General features: G+C 42.3%; 1 protein-coding gene and 1 pseudogene across 1 annotated transcript in view; one reads left to right on the top strand and one right to left on the bottom strand.

Annotated features, from left to right (window-relative positions):
• The window catches only part of SND1 (staphylococcal nuclease and tudor domain containing 1), a 419,451-nt gene that overhangs the window by 121,359 nt on the left and 279,473 nt on the right, over positions 1 to 18,619 (top strand). The gene's annotated exons all lie outside the window — the stretch shown is intronic.
• On the bottom strand, positions 4,848 to 6,561 carry LOC115851634 (rhotekin-like; annotated as a pseudogene).

Below are 18,619 nucleotides of genomic sequence, written 5' to 3'. Positions count from 1 at the left end.
AGTATCTCAGATGCATGATACTTTTCCATGTGTACAAAGGTTTGGTATTTCCTCACCCATTCTGTAAGAATATTTTCCTGTGCTTGCAAAATCTTTAGGTAGTGGCCTTCGACCTCAGTTCTAGAGAGGCCTCTCTGTGTATGTCTTTAAAACATGGTGTAATGTTTTTAGGTATTTTCCATTATTGATGGTAATTCTTACGATAGGAAAAAATGGACTGTATCAGATCTGGTGTCTGCTTATACCAGATCTAGATCCACTCCTAAAGCATTTTGCTTATCATTAGAAATCATCAAAAAATTATCCCCCCAGTTCCTATTCTGTGCTGCCACAATGGTGGCAAATGTTAAAAAGGTATGTATGGGGGCAGTTTTGATACTGCTGTTTATATGCTGCCTAACAATAAGCAGATTATGAAACACGTAGTTTTCCTCTTTTTAATTACCAAGTAATATACTAAAGAGACATCTCTAGGCACTGTCTGGCAAGCAAAGCATATGAACCAGAGACATATGCTTTGAAAGCAGAATGAACCCTCCGTCATCTGTCCATCTCTGAGAGGTCATTTGAATATCAGGTGACTTGTATCTTAGTCTTCAGTTTCTTCCTTAGTGATATGATGGGTTTAATCAGTTTCAGTTAATACATTTTACTATTTAACAGTGAAACTTTTTTTATTTATAAATTAGAGGATAGGAATCAAATTTTTATTATGTTCTGAATTATGCTAAGCTTATATGGTTGGTACACATTAGACACCTAGCAGAAAAGAATGTTTGAACTGCGGTTAAATCATTTACTCTTAGCTCTATAAGAATGTATGTGTACACTGTAACAATAGTGTTGTGCGTAAGTGTAAATTAAGTGTACCACTACATACACATTATATTAAAGATCATAAAACGCCTTTATGATGATGATGGCTTGAAAGGACAAGACCCCTTACAAGCAAATTAACATCTGACTTAAATGAAACTTTTTTTTTTAATTTCCTTTCTGGTTGTTTAAAAAAAAAAAAGTCTCAGCCCCCCAAATTCAAGCAGTATATTTGTTAATGAAAATATTATTAATCAGAGGGAGTTATGGGTCAGGGATGTTTGTTGCAAATATAATTTTCAAATTGGAAAAAGAAAAGGAAACCAATTTTTGCATTTTGTTAGCCATTTTGAGGTGTTTTGATTCAGTGTGAAATGGGCACAGTTGTTTATTTAGAAGTGAAAACATTACTTGATACATTAACTGAAATCTTACTCTCCTTTGTTATTGTCTCCTTGAAGAGAATTTTACTATGTTAGGTATTTGTCCCCCTATTGTGGGTTGAGTTGTGAACCCCCCCAAAAGATATGTTAAAGTTGTAACACTAAGAACCTATGACTATGACATTAGATCTGTGAAGACCTTACTTCCAGATAATCAGTTAGGAGGAGGTCATACCTGATGAGGCTGGGCCCTAAATCCAATGCCTGGTGTCCTCATGAGAGGATCAGGTGCACACAGATGCAAGAAGGCCCTGGGACAGAGACAGAGATTGGAGTGATGCAGCTGTAAGCTGAGCATTGCCAGGGATTGCTGGCCACCACCAGAAGCTGGAAAGAGGCTGCCCTGGAGCCTTCAGAGAGAGCACGGCCCTGCCAACACTCTTGAGTTTTGTACTTTGGGCTCTTAACTGGGAGAGAGTAAGTTCGTGTTGTTCCAAGCCATCAGTGTCTGGTAATTTTTTATGGTAGCCCTAGGAAATACATAGCTGCGGCTCCCCCTCTTTTTCTTTCAACATTTTATGTCTTATGATGAAAAATGGCTTTCCCTTTTTTTTGAACAAAAACCACACAATTGGCTTTTAAGTGAGCATCATGTATGTCAAGGCATGTTAACTTGGATTTTTGAAAGGTTGCTTTGAATGCTGAGACTGGGCTAATTTCCACACATTGTCGTCCCACCTGTGTACAGGGTTTCCTTTCATGCTTCACCGCTGGGAACACCTGGGTACCCTATTGAAATTGCTCTAGTTTCCCTGGTTTACAACTCTTCTGAAGGAGCTATCTGTCTCTTTCCCAATAATCTTGTTATTCTATAAGTGTGTACGAATGTAATGTAGAACAGAGATTGGCATCTTACGAGTTGTGTGGTCTGTTTCTTTTGTGTGACCTTTTCGTATGATCATGGGCAAACTGTCTCCCAGCTCTTGTTTCTAGAAGATAAGAATGGCCGTTTAGATAAACTCAGTGGGTGTAAATTTTTACAAAAGTAAAAACTCCAAAGACCTTAACAAACTTCATTTATGTAGATCTCTCTAATCATATGATGGTGGCCAGTGTATACGTGTTAGTTTATATTCTGATATTTATAACTGTTCATGAAACCACGTTTTGTCTATTTTTAAAAATTAATTTATTTTTTGCTGCATTGGGTCTTCATTGCTGCGCGTGGGCTTTCTCTAGTTGAGGTGAGTGGGGCTACCCTTCCTTGTGGTGCACAGGCTTCTCATTGTGGTGGCCTCTCGTTGAGGAGCATGGGCTCTAGGGCATGCGGGCTTCAGTAGTTGTAGCATGTGGGCTCAGTAGTTGTGGCTCGCAGGCTCTAGAGCACAGGCTCAGTAGTGTGGCGCACGGGCTTAGTTGCTCCGCAGCATGTGGGATCTTCCCGGACCAGGGCTCGAACCCGTGTCCCCTGCGTTGGCAGGCGGGTTCTTAACCACTGCACCACCAGGGAAATCCCAACGTTTTGTCTATTTTTACAAACAGCTTTATTGGGGCATAATGGATATGCAGGAAAACTGCACATTTTTAAAGTGTGCAATTTGGAAAGCTTTGAGAAATGTATATATATATATATCCATGAAACCATCACTACAGTCAAGATAGTGAACATACTCATTACCACCCAGAGTTTCCTTGTGCCCCATTCTATCCCTTCCCATGTACCCCCAAGCCATTGATCTACTTTCTCTCATGATAGATTAGTTTCGTTTTCTAGAGCTTATATAAATGAAATCATTACAGTATCTACTCTTGTTAATCTGGCTTTCTTCACTCAGTCTAATTATCTGAGATTCATCTGTGTTGTGGTCTGTGTCAATAGTTCATCCTTTCTGTTGCTGAGTAGTATTCCACTGTATGGATATACTGTGGTTTAGCCATCCATTTACCTCTGGTGGTCATTTGGGCTGTTTCCAGTTGCCTCCAATTTTTGGCTCTATATATAAAGCTTTGATGAACATTTGTGTACAAGTTTTTGTGTGGATATATATTTTCTTGTCTCCTGGATAAATACCCTGGAGTAAAATGGTTGGGTCATTATGGTGATGGTAGGCACTGTTGCTTCTAATGCTTTCCCATGGTTCTTCCCCTGGCCTCAGGTGGAAGCACACTCCTGGGCTGATCAGTACTGTGCTCAAGAGAGGCCCTGTGCGGATCTCAGAAGTCATCTCTCTGTGCTGCTCTCTCCACCCTGGTCCTTTGTGCCAAGAGCTCTAGCAGGCTTGGTCTCCCCCAAACCCTTGTCCATTCCCACTAGAAACTCTAGGCAGTAAGCAGTTAGGGCTCATTTGTGTCCTGTCTCTTAGGGATCACTGTTCTCTGTTGCCTGTTACCTATCTTACTGAAAACCATGTTTCAAAATGTTTGGTTTTTTTGATTTTATGCAGGACAGTGGATTTGGTCCTTGTTTCATCTTTGTTGGAAATGGAAGTTGCACATTTTTCTTGAATTATGGCACTTTTAATTTTAAACACACATATATTCCATTAAGCAAATATACTATTTTCTAGTTATGTCCATGTTCTAGATTTCTTTTTTTCTTAATAGCATTAAACATTTACTTTTTTTTCCTATTTAGGATTATTTATTTTAGAACTATATCCACAAAGTGAGTTAATAGGTTAAAGGTATATAAGCGAATTTTTAGACTGTACCACATAAATACTTAAACTTTCCTACATCCAATCGAGTTTTTGTTTCGTCAGTATTTTTGTTTTCCTAGATTAACTGGACTTTAGAGTTGTTTTCATCTGCATAAAAGATTACTAGTAAGAATGTGTTTTTCACGTAATTTACATTTGATTTCCCTTCATGTAAACCATTCATCTTCTTCGATTACTTTAAAAGTAGAATTAGTTTATTGGCTCTATAAGTGTATCTTCTTGCATGACTTTCAGATTTTTTTTTTTTTTACTATTTGTTTATTTTTCTATATTTAGATATTTTTCAATACATTTTATTTTGTAAAACTACTTTTTAATTCTAGAACGTTGATCATTTTATTTCATAAATTGTCTCCTCGGGTGGGCTTAAATCGTAAATCTTTCTCCATCCTATGCCCCATTTATTTGTTTAATGCTTTATTATGAGATACAACGGGAAGTTTATTGGCACCAGTGCCTTGGTGAACTAACCAAGGTGCTTTTTAGAAACCAACTCTTCTGACAGAGGAGTGATTGGTGTGCCAACTCATTCCAGCCCAACTCAAACCATACTTTTTTTTTTTTTTTTTTGATGTTAAATAACTTTAATGGTCAATGTGGGAGTCACAAGGGAGGTGCGTTCCCTCCCAGGGCTCTTCAGTGCCATCCTCAAAGCTGGTTAGTGCAGGGAGGTAGGGCAGTGTTGGTTCCAGTTTTCTCCCAGGAAGGGTTTAGGGGGTCCCAGCCAGCCCTGGGAAAGAGTCCCTCAGCACCATGGCAACCACAGCTTAAAAGGGGCTTCTGCTCCCCCTCCCCAGCCTATCCCCCAGTCCAGTAGAGGAAGGGGAGGCCAAGCTGGCCAACCTGCTACAAACAGCACCGAATCCAGAGCCCAGCTGCACACAGACCACCTCTTCTTCTGGCCAGACCCTGTTGCCAGCACACCATCTTACACTGGTGACTGGAGCCAAGTGTGGGGTGGGCCTTTGCTGCAGAGGCCTCTGGACTGTGGGAACCGCTTCGGGGGGAGAGGGGCAACCGAGCGAGAAGCCCCAGGGGAGTGGTCTCGGGGACAGCATCCAGGGAGACCGTTCGGCATCTCCTCCAGAGCAGGGAATGGGTCAGGGCTGGGGTTGGGGCCACTGAAGCAGGCGAGCAGGGGCCAGGCAGGGCAGGCTGGGGGCGTCTCCAGCCTCGTGCCCTCCAGCTGGGCCAGGCTATCACCGCTGTGATGTCATCCAGCGGCTCAATAGCTGTGGCACCAGGAAGGGATTGAGGGGAGGAGGCTAGTCAGAGCTTAGGCCCCAGACCTATTCAGCCCTGAGCATCACCTGTCACCATCTCATGGTACCAGGAACCCTGATTGGCCAGTACTTGGAGTGGTTTCCGGGGAGCGGGGGTTTCAATTTTCATTATCTCATCACGGCACTGCTTCCACTGGCTCATGTCAAAGAAAAGCTGCCACAGAGCTTCTGTCCAGCTCTGCAGGGCTCCCCGACTCTCTGCCTGAAGGGTGTGTGTCACCTCATCCTCCCCATACTGGTTACTGATGCTCAGGGTGAAGAGCCAGCCCACTGCCTGGTCCACCTGCCCCGACTTGAGGCTCCTTGTTGATCACAACAGTAAACAGCGGCTCCTCCCCGGTGTCTGTGTCTTCAGGTTGACGGTGACAGAAGCTGTTTGTGCCTCTCAGGACTCCATGCGCTCGCACCCAGTCCTGCAGCTCCCCAGCTTGCTGCGCTCTGTGGGTGCCACTTGCAGTAGGCTGAGTCATGCGGAAGGGCTGAGCCACCAGACGGCAACACACGCTGCCATCAAGGGGCAGCCAGGCGGGGTTCTTCTCATGACTGGTGAGGGTGAGGTCATGTGTGTGGAGTCCGTCTTGCACTGCTGCCAGGGTGAGAGTGGTATGAGCCAAGAGGTGGTAACGACCACCACCAGCTGGGGTGGGGAGCAAGATGGGACTGCTTCCCGAGCCCCTAGCTGTCTCCAGCGACACCTGCACACGCCTCCCTGAGGAGCAGCCCAGGGAGCTGCTGAGCTCGGTGGCAAGCCTCTTGGGGGCTTCAGCCAGGGCCCCCTCCTCTTCCACGCAGGCCCCATATAGCTCCAGCCGCAGTTCAGAGTCTGGCCCTGCCTCGGCAAAGAGCACCTTGTTGTGAAAGGGATGGCTGTGAGGGTCCTGTCCACCAGGATCATCTCCGTGTCCTGAGTGCATTCCCCGATCTGCAGCAGCAAGAACACAGCCCGACGGTGCAGATCGCCTTCGTTCTTGAAATCTTCTGTGTCCTTCCACATGAGTGGAATCTGGAGGTCAGAAATGCAGACCTGGCTGCGGCAGGGGGAGTGCTCAGCAGGTGGCCCGCTATCAGGAGGCCACTGGCCTGTCTTCCTCAGCACCTGCGTGTCCTCGCGCCACTGCAGCTCGCCCGTGTAGCCGGGGGTGCGGCTATTGCACACCAGCACGCTCTGGCTGGGAGCAGGCCACCGGCAGCTGGCGGGCCCCTTCCCTCATCCGGGTCTCATGGTGTAGCGTTCTTTGCGACTGTGTCCTCCGGTGGGTCGCAGAAGAGGCTGAGCCAGCAGCGGCTGCGTTTGAACTCCATCTCTAGGGCGGAGCCGCTGGCCGCGGTGACCCGGCTCCAGTGGTTTCCAGAGAACATGCTGGCGGTCCTGTGCTTCTGCCTGCCCTCAGCACTCCCCGCGCTGCCCGGCTCTGCGTTGTCTCCTAGGCTTCTGTCCCTCGACTCAAACCATACTTTTAAAGCTGTTGAAACCCTGGTTTTTCATTCTGCAAGCTGCTGCTTTGAAACAGTCGTACAGATGTTCTGGAAGCCTATCGAACTTCAAGAACTTCTTGGTGAGAAAACACTCGTGTTGTTTTTTAGTGCAGAAGATTAATCATACCTGAAGTACAAATTGGCTTTAACATGGACATTGGTGGCCCCTCCATGAGGTGTGAAAGTTCCGGCTGGAATGGCCCTGAGCGTTGGTTCCATTGTTAGAAGGTGTGTGCACGTTTCCTCGAGTTGCTAGCTGCTGCTACTTGGAACTCCCGAGTGGCTTAGGTTTGAATGGCAGTAACAGATATTTGTTGATGGCTCCCACTGTGCTAAATGCTGCTTCTAAGTCCTTGATAGTTGCTGTAGATCTGATCCTCGTAACAGTATGTGACTGAAGGGATTTATGCTCCCCGGTTATAGACGAGGAAACTGAGGCACAGATAGTTTGATTAAATTTTCCCAGGATAATGCTGCTAAGGAGTGGGGCTTACTAAAGTTTGAAGAGTAAAAATAAATTTATTCTCATGTTATACCCCAGTTTGAGTCTCGACTGCAGTGTAGAATTACAAAAATTGAAGAAGGATCAACAGCTAGAAAACTGTACATTTGTTCAAGGTGAAAAACAGTTTTAAAAAAATCACAGAGCACAGGACAGTAGGCAGGAAGATCTCTACTTAGTGTACTGACCTTCGAGTATGAACAAGATGCCGCTGATACCCTGTGTAAGCCTTGAGTGATGCAATACAAGTGTTCCCATACTGGTTCACTTTTCCTTTGAAACTAGAATACAAATTTTTTTTTTGTAGAATACAAATATTTTTTGTAGGAAACTGAACGTTGTTAGGATTATAATCTGTATATTTTTTATTAAAGGACTCAACTTTTGTTTTTTTATTTTTGGCTGCGTTGGGTCTTCGTTGCTGTGCGTGGGCTTTCTCTAGTTGTGGCGAGCGGGGGCTACTCTTCATTGTGGTGCGCGGGCTTCTCATTGCAGTGGCTTCTCTTGTTGTGGAGCACGGGCTCTAGGTGCGTGGACTTCAGTAGTTGAAGCACGTGGGCTCAGTAGTTGTGGCTCTCGGGCTTAGTTGCTCTGCAGCATGTGGGATCTTCCTGGCCCAGGGATTGGACCCATGTCCCATGTATTGGCAGGCAGATTCTCAACCACTGTGCCACCAGGGAAGTCCCATTCTGTATCATCTTAATAGAAATTTACTGGTCTATATAACGAACAGGTATTTCTAACTCTGCTTTCTAATCAGCCCATGAATTTATATTGACCATTTTATCTTTTGGTCAAACTGTCATAAAATGGTCATCTCGTTGGCCCCTGTTCCGTTGTTTTAGGGCAAAAGTTAATGGAATCTGAATAATTCATTTATTTGGGTTGATCTTCAAAAGCAAGGGGTAACTTTTGAAATTGCCCAAATAAATGAATCTGCCAGTTTTCCTCATGATTTTTATGTGCCAACTTTGATAATCTGTGGAAACAAACAATTTACATTTCTTGTTTAATGTAAGATTCAGTGGCGGTGGTGGTGGTTTTTAAAAAGATGGGAAATATATGGGGCAGTGATGTTTAAACAGAAGATGTGGAGTGTGTTTGAAGTTTTGTGTCCTGGAGGTCAGACTATGCAGTATGTGGTTTCCTGGGCAAAATAAGAATCTTCTTATAAGATATTCCTATGACCCAGGGCATATTATCCTCCTAGTCTTCATTTTCTTGGGCATAATGTAGCAAAGGCCTATAATTATAAGGGTTAAGTAAAATGTGTGAAAGTAGTATTACTTGTATATATGGGTGTAGTGAGGAAATTAAGGGGAGAGAACGTGTCACTGTGCCATTTAGACATCTAAGTGCAGTGGGAGTCTGAAACAGTAGGTATTTCTTAAAATCAAGGGTTCAAGACGTTTATGGCCAGACCACAGAAGGAGGATGCTGGGGTGGCAGTCACTTCCACACTGGTGCTTATTCGAACACGGCTCTGTTTTACTTTAGCTCAGAACAGCTATGTCTGCTCAGGGGCAGATGAGTTTTAAGAATGTGCCTGCCCTTTATCCTTTGGGATTTGTGGCTTCAGGCAAAGCACATTCTTATTCTTTTGTCAACCTTGAATTTGGATACATTTCTTCTGTAGTCTTCCGCATGCTCACCTCCTGATTTTTAGCCGGTAGGCCCCTTCTTATCCTTGTTCACAAATAGTGAATTTTGTGACTCTTAAGATGTTATATCCAGTGACCCAGCTGGTTAAGACGAAAGTCCCAGTCATTGCAGCTTCCTTTTAGAATCAAGGCCGTCACTACACCTCCTCGTTACCCTCTCAACACCTGCCAATAACAAGTGGAAACACTCCCCTATAAAGAGGAAGTACGGCCTTCATGTGGCAGAAGGGGGATTGAACTTAGGGAAAAACCATATTGTTAGAATGATACTTTAACATTGTATGCAAAATACCATCGTGTAGTTAGTAGAAATAAATGCTGAAGAGCTCTAAGGAAGAGCTGGTGAAGTTTGATTGACCTAGGGGAGGGTTTGGCAGAGGAAACCGCTTTGGAATTGATATTCTTTTAGCCTGTAACACAGACTTGGGTGTCTACTCTACCTGCTGACTAGGATACTTGGAAGAGCAAGTTTGGGTGTCCATGCTTGGGGACAGTGACAGGAATGGGCAGTAAGAAAAGTATAGCTGCCATACTGGATGATGATATTGGGTATTAACGTTTTTTGACTTCAAAAAGGCATAACCACGGTATACTCCAGAGTAGAATGTATTTCAAGGTGGTGAAAGGGAAAGCCCAATATATTTGTCAGCTTACAGAAGAAAATTGGTTGACTTTTGAAATTTTTCTGCCATATGATAGACATTTTTGGCTATTGCAGAACACGTGATGAGCCTTCCTATGTTTCACGAGAGAAGAAAGACTGTTTTTTTTGTCCACTGTCTGTACCCCAAAGACCTTGCTGAACAAAGATATTGATACCTTCCTTTGCTTGTAGCCTTTCTTGCTCAGCCTTGTAGCTCTGTCGACCTTTCTCAGTAGTTTGCCCTTGATGTTATACTCTGCCCCTTACCTTCCGTGTAGGGTTTCTTGACCCAAACTGGTCATGTTTGTCCACCCTCTTGACAGTCCCTTTTACGTGTGTCTTCAGATCGTTTGCCTTGTTCTTGTTATCTTGTTAAAGTAATTTCTGAATCGAGTGCTATAGCAAGAGGACAGTTTGCAGTCAGAGTGACCTGGGTTTCAAGTCTTTTTCAAGTCTGTGACTTGGTAATGACTAACCTTGGGTGAGTTATTTAGGACCTTGGAGCTCTGGTTTCCTCATCTGTAAAATGATGATACTGTTGAAATCTTAGTCTTTGTGAATATTAAATGGGACTCATATCGTGCCTTATGTATTATATATTCAAATATTATGTAGTTAGTAATCGTTCTTGTCAGTCAAGCTTATTTAGTAGCTCCGGCTCACTTTGGATCCCCAAATAAGGTGCCTGACTTCATTTTGCACATCCATCTAGCTGAGAGCTGCCTGCTTCCCTTAGGTCAGGTGGGTTTTTTTTCCTGTTGAAAGACTTAGATTTATAATCTTGGCTTTCACTTTGAATGGCCTATTCTCAAGTGTCATTTTAAGTTGATTTGTTATGCTAATGCCTTACAAATAATGTGCTTCCTAATTAGCCCATATGTAATAAGGCAGGGTACCCACCTGCATACTTGCATATTAAATAGTCTATGCAAAAAACCCTTAGCTTCACACCATGGGGGGGATTGTTGCAGCACATGAAGACTGTTCTCTGACTTGCATGGTAGTGACGCATTACGGTAGCATACATCATGAAGACTAGGGCTACATGGTGATTGGAGTCATTTAAAATTGGTTTGGACGGTGTGCTGTTGACCAGAACACCTTGTGAGTAGTTCTGGTCCTAATTACATCTTTCCTCTACCACTGTAATGGCCTCCTACCTGGCCTCCTTCTCTCCAGTTGTCCCCCCTCTAATCCAGTTCTATATATGGCTGCTATGTTAATCTTCCTGAAACATACCTCTGATTCTGTCACTCTCCTTATCCTCAACTTTTTAAAAAGCTCCCCATTTCCTGGCGAAAAGGGCCAAACTTCTAAAGTGCCATGATGTGGCCTAAATTTCCAGAGTTCCTTTCTGTAATACTTTTACGGTGGCTATTAATGGTGGGACGTTGGAAATGTGTACACACATTGCCTTGGTGTGCATCACTGGGGGACACTTTTACTGGGTAGGGGGCCAAAAGTGCTAGAGGGGATAGTCCCACCCACGGAAGATTTTGCCAGAACAGCAGTGAGTTGGACATTAAGGAGTAAAACTAGAACCAATTACAGGGAAACATTTTAGCTTAATATGAAAAAAGAGCTTTCTAAGAAAGGTGTTCAGTGAGAGAGAGAGTGGGCTGTCCCAGGAAGTTAGTTTCGTTTCATTGAAGGCCTTGACACATGAGCTGAATAACCAGATGGTAGGAATATTGTGGAGGGGATTTGACAGTGCATAGGAGGCTAGAGGTACACTTTTAAGTTCCCTTCCAACCCACAGGCCCTGTGATTCTATGGCTTATAACTCGTGAAAATGATTAGACTGATTAGGTCCCCATAGAAACAATGCTTCTGCACTTACATTTCTATACATTCCTCATAAGTGAGGTAGGTGGTTCTTAATGAAACTTGCTTATACCATGTGGCAATGATTCTGCCTTCTTCCTCCTTCATTATACTAATTAATATAATTGAACTATACATCAAGAAAAATGGAAGCTGGTTTATTACTGCCTATGATATTTAATTTCCTTTTTAATTGTAACTCATTCCAGTTATACCAAGTTGCTGGGGCAGAAGGAATAGCAGCATTTGTGGTTCCATAGGAATTAAGAAAGGAAGAAAACTTTTGTTCTTCTGAAGTTTTCATTTGGAATAGAAATCGGAGTCGGAACCTTGTTTCATGATTTGACTTATAAGTCCTTCTGTTTATCCCAGGAATGACTTTTGGCTAGCCATAGAGCAAATTAGCCAGATGCTTATATATTAGATAGCGCTTGCCTTTCTCTTACTAATAATTGAAGTAAAAGAAATCATAATGAGGGCTTCCCTGGTGGCGCAGTGGTTGAGGGTCCGCCTGCCGATGCGGGGGACGTGGGTTCGTGCCCCGGTCCGGGAGGATCCCGCGTGCCGCGGAGCGGCTGGGCCCGTGGGCCATGGCCGCTGGGCCTGCACGTCCGGAGCCTGTGCTCCGCAACGGGAGAGGCCGTAACGGTGAGAGGCCCGCGTATCGCAAAAAAAAAAAAAAAAATCATAATGAAATGTCATTCTAATAATTATGAAAATATTCAAAGTATGTTTAGATTTGTAATCTCATAAAATACATGATGATAATTACCTGGATTATTCACAATAACCATTTCATAGAGGGGAAACCCAAGATACTGAAATTAGAGAATTATTTGCAGAGCCAAGTCCAGATTCCCATTTCCACTTAAGACAAGTTCCCACAAAACTCTTACCAGTTTCTTTCAGGTATCTTTGTGATCAAGCTATGATATCTGTGTCTCCTCAAGGCCGCACATCTTTTGTCAAGGAGGCAGAGAATAGTTTCATGCCCTGCCTGGCAGGATCCTAAGTAACAGTCAATACCTTATTTACCTGTCTGATTTCCTGTTGTTTCTTTTCTTTTTTTTTTTTTTTTGCGGTACGCGGGCCTCTCACTGTTGTGGCTTCTCCCATTGTGGAGCACAGGCTCCGGACACACAGGCTCAGCGGCCATGGCTCACTGGGCCTAGCCGCTCCGCGGCATGTGGGATCTTCCTGGACCGGGGCACGAACCCGTGTCCCCTGCATCGGCAGGCGGACTCTCAACCACTGCGCCACCAGGGAAGCCCTCCTGTTGTTTCTTGATTGCCTTTCCCAGGCCAGGGAGATTAATTTAAACACACTCACCTCCTTTATGGTTGTTGAGAATGATTACCATTGGGGTCTGATTGTTTTCCAGGGGGAAAAGAGAAGTTAATTTAGAAGGATCTTAATCAGAGTAGTAGTTTTTGTGACACATGTGTATGAGTTTGAAAACCAATACTAGGACCCTGCATCCTGACATGGGCCTGCACTCTTGTGCCTGCATTCTGATATGGTATTGGTCTTCAGGTGAGATATGCAGCTCCTTTGAGGTTAAGCTCTCCGAGCTGTTTAAAGATGCTTATTTTTCTATTTAAACCTCATTCTGTCATAGGTTACAATCCTTTGGGGCAGATATGGGTTGTTAGTTTGCTGAAAATAGAACTTAATTGGCTACCGTACCAAGTACTGATTTTTAATTTGACAAGAGTCGTAATTCAGTCAGCCTATTAGGTCCTTAAGGTTGTATGGAAGTTAGAAAATGTAACTAAAACACCCCCTGGACCACTGCTCCTATGCAAACCAGGTATGATCGTGGGTTGTGCACAGTGGGGCTTCTGACCATGTGTGTAGCTGGAGGGGCAGTGTCTGCCCTACCTCCGAGGAGTGCCAGTGAACATGTTCGCTGACTTTTTCAACTGCTATATAATATTTACTTGCTGTGGAAATGCGGAGGACTAGAACTGTCTAGCAGATGAGGCATTATCTTCCTCTTTTTGACTTCAGAGTTTCTGCTTTCGCTAAATAGGAAAGAGACCCATTGGGGCAGTATAGTAATGTACATGTAATTACTATACAGTAATTTCCTTGTTTAATTCAACAAAGATATTGCTGAGGTATGGGGACTGGTGGTAAGCCCCTGCTCATCGAAAACTGGGGAGGGATATCAATTCTGGCTCTCTTTCCTTTAAAGGGCAGTTATCACCTCACCTTCTGAGGCCCACATGAAGCACTTTCCAGTACATATGTAGAGTTACTGTTCCCAGCAGACGTTGAAGCAGATGTGCCTGCTGTTATAGAAGTGAAGTCTGACAGCTGTTACCTAACCTTTCCAATATCCTTATTCTATCTACTTCAACCTTCTTAGATTTTTTGAAGCCTTATTAGATACGAAGAATTTTTGCCCAAAGGAACTGGTTTCTTCTCCTCATTGACTGACAAGATACTGGTCATCAGACAGTGATCAGCAGAATGTTGTGATTCTCCTTTTCCCCTGGTGAATGTTTGTGTTAACAGGCTAACAGCAGCTATAAGCACAGTTGTTTGGTGTCGTAAGGAGATGAGTTTCCTTCCATTTTTAGCTTTTATATGCTTGTACTTATTAGAGAGGTTGAGTGCTCGTAACATGTTCATCATCAAGGTTACCACCTCTAAAGAGAGTGGTAGTAGGCCAAGCATACTTGTATGTTCCTGGGGACTCTTGTAGTAGGTGAACTTGGACTTCGCCCGAGCCTCTCCTTGCTGTTTTGCTTTATGTGATATTGCATGAGAGTAATTTATCCTCAGTCATGAAGTATTTATTGAGCACCTACTGTGCCCAGATCTTTTTATGCTCTGCCTTGAAGACTTCTTAAATTTTCCCTGGTTTGGTTATGACTTTAGTCATGTCATAACATGACTGTAGTTTGGATTTGGATAATTAGTTTTCATGAAGGTGGGCACAAACACCAGTTATTTTATTTTGCCTTTTTGGTTGTATGGAGAGGAAACATGTTAAACTGAAACCTTGGGTTCTCAGGTATTTATGGCTAATGAAAGATATGGCTATTTTATACCATATCCAGATGGTATTCCTAGGTATAAGGAAAACAAAGTGAACAGAAAGGTACTGACTTGAGTTTCTATGTATGGGTCATATTGTAGTGACCTAGGCACTTTATACATATTAACTGATTTAAGCTTTAGAATACTGTCTCAAAACTCCTCCTCCCCCTGCTGTTGAAGTTTTCAATCTTTGTCTTAACCATTGCACAAGCTTTTGGGCCCCAGTTTCAAATATCACTCTCTTCAGTCTGTCTTTCCACACTGCTGCTCAAGTGGTCTTTGTAAAATTCCAAACACGTCTGTCCCCTTCCCAGAAAGCTCTCTTCGTTCCTCTATTCTAGAGGTTAACACTTCTGCCTGGCAAGCACCCGGGCTGAACTTTCCCCTGCCTCCTTATGCAGCATTTACCTCCTTTTTGAACTCTCCATTCTTTCCTACTGCTTATCTTGTGTGTCTCTCTCTCTGGAACACTAACTCATCCTTCCAGTTTTAAAACTTGAGAAAAGTGCCTCACCTCTTCTGACATTATTATTCCTTAAAAGAATGAAAAACTAATTCCCAAAACGTAATATGTGTGTGTGTGTGTGTGTGTGTAACACGTATTTTTAAGAATAATAAACAGTCCTTCAATCTGGAATAATTTACAATAAATTTGGTCAAATTCAGACTTATTGCTGTCCCCTTTTTTTCATTTTTTGAAAACTGGGGAAAACTTCACCACAAGCCCTAGTTTTACAGACTTGTGTTTTTGAGTCTCTCGTGTATGTAGTGAAATTGACAGAAAGGCTGGAAATGTGAGGATGGGAACGAAGCAGGAAAAATTTTTAAAGGTTCTGTTTATTGAAATGTAGACTATTGGAAGTGCAGTGTGAGAATGGAAAGAACTGAAGAAATCTGGTAGTCATGCAAGGGGGCTGACTTAAAGGAGGGCATTGTAATTGACCAGTGGAAGGGAGGAAAGGGTTAGTCAGAGGGGAAACTAATTGGAAGATGAACAGCACTGAGGAAACCGGTGAGACGTGAAGCCCTCCCCAAGATTGTTCAATGACTACTTGAATTTTGTGAGTTGGTTCCTGATTATACAGAGACAGAAATGATATTGATTCATCTTGTGTGTTCTGATGCATGCTCTTCAAAGAGGAAAAAAAGACAATCCTTTATATAAGTTTATTAGTGGTGAGGTGACATTCTTTAAGAAATATCATCCATGGTGGCCACTGGGGAACTTGAGCCATCGAAGCCTTTTGGCCTGAAAGTAATTTAACAAGTCAGTATCTTTCTGGGTAACTGTAATTGCTAGACGTTCGATAGTCATGAAATTTAGTTAGCATTCTTGCTGTTGAATTGATTTTTAATGTTTATTTGTAAAACCTTAAATGTGTGTCCAAAGCCTTGAATGCATTCCCAAGTTATCCATTGTACACTCCCTAGATATGAAATATCAATTTTACAGGCTAGCAAAGTGATATTTAATGGTGGCTGACTGGATAGTGTTTAAGAACAATATGTATTAGATACTTAAATTTGTCTATTATCTGACTCGTGGCACAGATCATTGAATTTAGGTGGTACTGAAATTGCAGATCTGGCTGCCTTAATAATCCAAGCTATGCAGCATGTTTATTTAGTCCCAGGACCTTCCTCTTGTCTTTCTTCTTTCTAAGCATGTACAGAAGAAAATAAAACAGTTTTGTTTGTACTTTCACATCTACTTGCATTAGGAAAGATGTCTTTAAAAAACGGTAGGGACATTTTCAGGACGCTTCTTGAAGCCTGGGGCACACCAGTGTTTTGTGATTTGTTGACATCAGTTGTTTTTTCCTCCTTCTCTAATGTTTGCCTCCTTTGATTATACTTCAAGACCCAAGGTTTCATCACATTTCAATTTAAAATTTTGAGGCTAAATTTGGTCAAGCTGCAGCTGTAAAGGATATTCTGTTTCATACCCATATCATTTTGTCTTGAATTTCATTTTAAAATGATCACTGTATTTTAGGCATATGCAATGTCTTCTTAATGGCTTCTTGGAAAAAATACATTGTTCAGTTAGATAAGTAAATGAAATTGTCTGGGTTACGGAGCATGACTCACTTAAAATCTCATTTGGAACAATTTCTCTGCCCACCCTTTGTTAACCATATATCCTGCTGGTTTTGTAGTACGGGGACTTGCACAAGAGTTAAAATAAACCATGGAGATCTGGATTTATGGTAACAGCCCCTCTTCAATTCAAGGACTGTGGATGGATCTCTTTCCTTTCTGCGTTTTCTTTGATCTATTTTTGGCTTTACTTTCATCCTTTGCTGTAGGTTTCTTAACTGCTTGTTTATTTTTTCTTAGAAAAGTATGAGCATATGCAAACTACAAGGAATGTTGGAATGATTAAATGGATAAATATCATACATAACCCATATGGGTTGTCTGAATAAGATTCCCCTTTATGATAGGCCAAAATTTGCATATTTGCTTATAGTTTCTCCACCATATCTTTGCGAGGGTGCCTCTGGTATACACAGTAAGCTTCCCTTCCTTGTCATGCGTCCATCTGCTCGCTGGAACCCTTTCTACTGAATCCTCTACCCTGCCACTCATAATTCTTAGGTTATAATCTTGGTGTAGAATGGTGAGGGATGATATGTTACCATTGAACGCTGTATAAAGCTGTTGAAAAATGGGATAAAAAATTAAAGCCATTAATGTTTTCTTCATCCCTTATATCCTCTCTTTTTGAACAGTTTAGCTTTACTGGTGCTAAATTAAATAACGATAATCTTAACTTTACAAAGACATAGTTTAAAGGCATTGGAAACACAAAGGGAAAAGGTATAGCTCCTCATTATAATTTTTCTGGAATGCTGCAAATAAAATTGATGATTGGTAAATCAATTTATGTTGCAGAAGCACTGGGAGAATAACTGTAAAACGATTTTTTAAGTTCTTAATATAGAGAGGAGAGTCTTTTAAAACCATGAATAATCACTAGTATTCTGTTACATTGGGATTTTTTTTTCCCCTGCAGTAACTTTTAAACAGTTCTACTTGATTTTAGTTTGGATCCATCAACAGAATAGTCAACTAAATGCGGACAGGACAAAGTGTTAGTTTACCAAGTGTGAACACATCACCACTTGGGGATTAATTCTGATTTCTTTGGAAATAGTCTCAGGCCAAAACTTTATCGCTAAAGCCTGTAATCTAAATATTTCCTGTGGATTAGGCTAGATTAAATTATCTGTCCCATGTGTTCAGAATTCATGTGGATGAGGTCCTATTATTTTATATTTAAATTCTGATTTTGCAGGTTGAATGGAAGTTCTAGAAAAGACTGGAGAGATCTGAGGGGCCAGTGGACTTAGGGTTGTAGGGTGTGGCGATGATGATGAATCAATACCTTTGTCTTAACTACAGCTGCTAACCCCCCTCCCCCGCCCCCCCCTACACACACACACACACACACACACACACACGTGCGCGCGCGCGGTGGTGGCGAGGTGGGCCACAGGTTTGAGTCATCCTCTCCTCAGGGTCTGGTTCTATCTGGCATTTCACAGTAATAGCAGACATAATTGCCTTCTGATTTTTAAGGCTGTATGGCTTTCTTGATAATAATGGGAAATTGGTTATTCATTTGAGTGCTGTTGATTAGTGTTGATGTTTTCATGTCTCACAAGTATTTCTATTATCTGTCTGCAGATCCCAGGGGCATCTCTACTCTGAAATTTGGGGCTTCATTTATTTTCCTTCTCTCTGTTCTTTCCTGCTTCCTAGCTCCCAATTTGGATTAAAACTTAAACAGCTTAGGCCTAGAAGAAATAAGACATTTACACAATTGCAGATTTATTACTTTTGAATTTTTAAAAATGAACTTTAAAAGGTTTCTTTTACATTTTTAAGGTTTCCAAGTACTGCACATATCTTTGGAGACTGACAGTGACCTTGAGGGAGGGGAGGACGAAAGAGACTCATCAAAACATTTTCTAAAGAGATCATCTTCTGTTTCCTTTCTGTGACCTGATTTGGTGAAGATATTTCCACCTCAAAGGAGGATCTTAAGAATACCATAGATTTTCATTTTTAGGTGGATGGATGCAGCTTTGATGTTCTCATGCCTTACTTGAATGTGAATGTTAAAACATGGCAAAATTTCAAGGAATCATAGGGAACTGATCCATTTTATGTAACATTTACAGACTGATGGGCATTTAGAGATAGAAGGAACATTTAGCATTTATCCCCAGCCACTTTTCCCCCCCTTTTCTAACA

Source organism: Globicephala melas, chromosome 9 (assembly GCF_963455315.2).
Source record: "Globicephala melas chromosome 9, mGloMel1.2, whole genome shotgun sequence".
NCBI classification, from domain to species: Eukaryota; Metazoa; Chordata; class Mammalia; order Artiodactyla; family Delphinidae; genus Globicephala; species Globicephala melas.
This window is presented reverse-complemented; position numbering and strand designations above follow the sequence as displayed.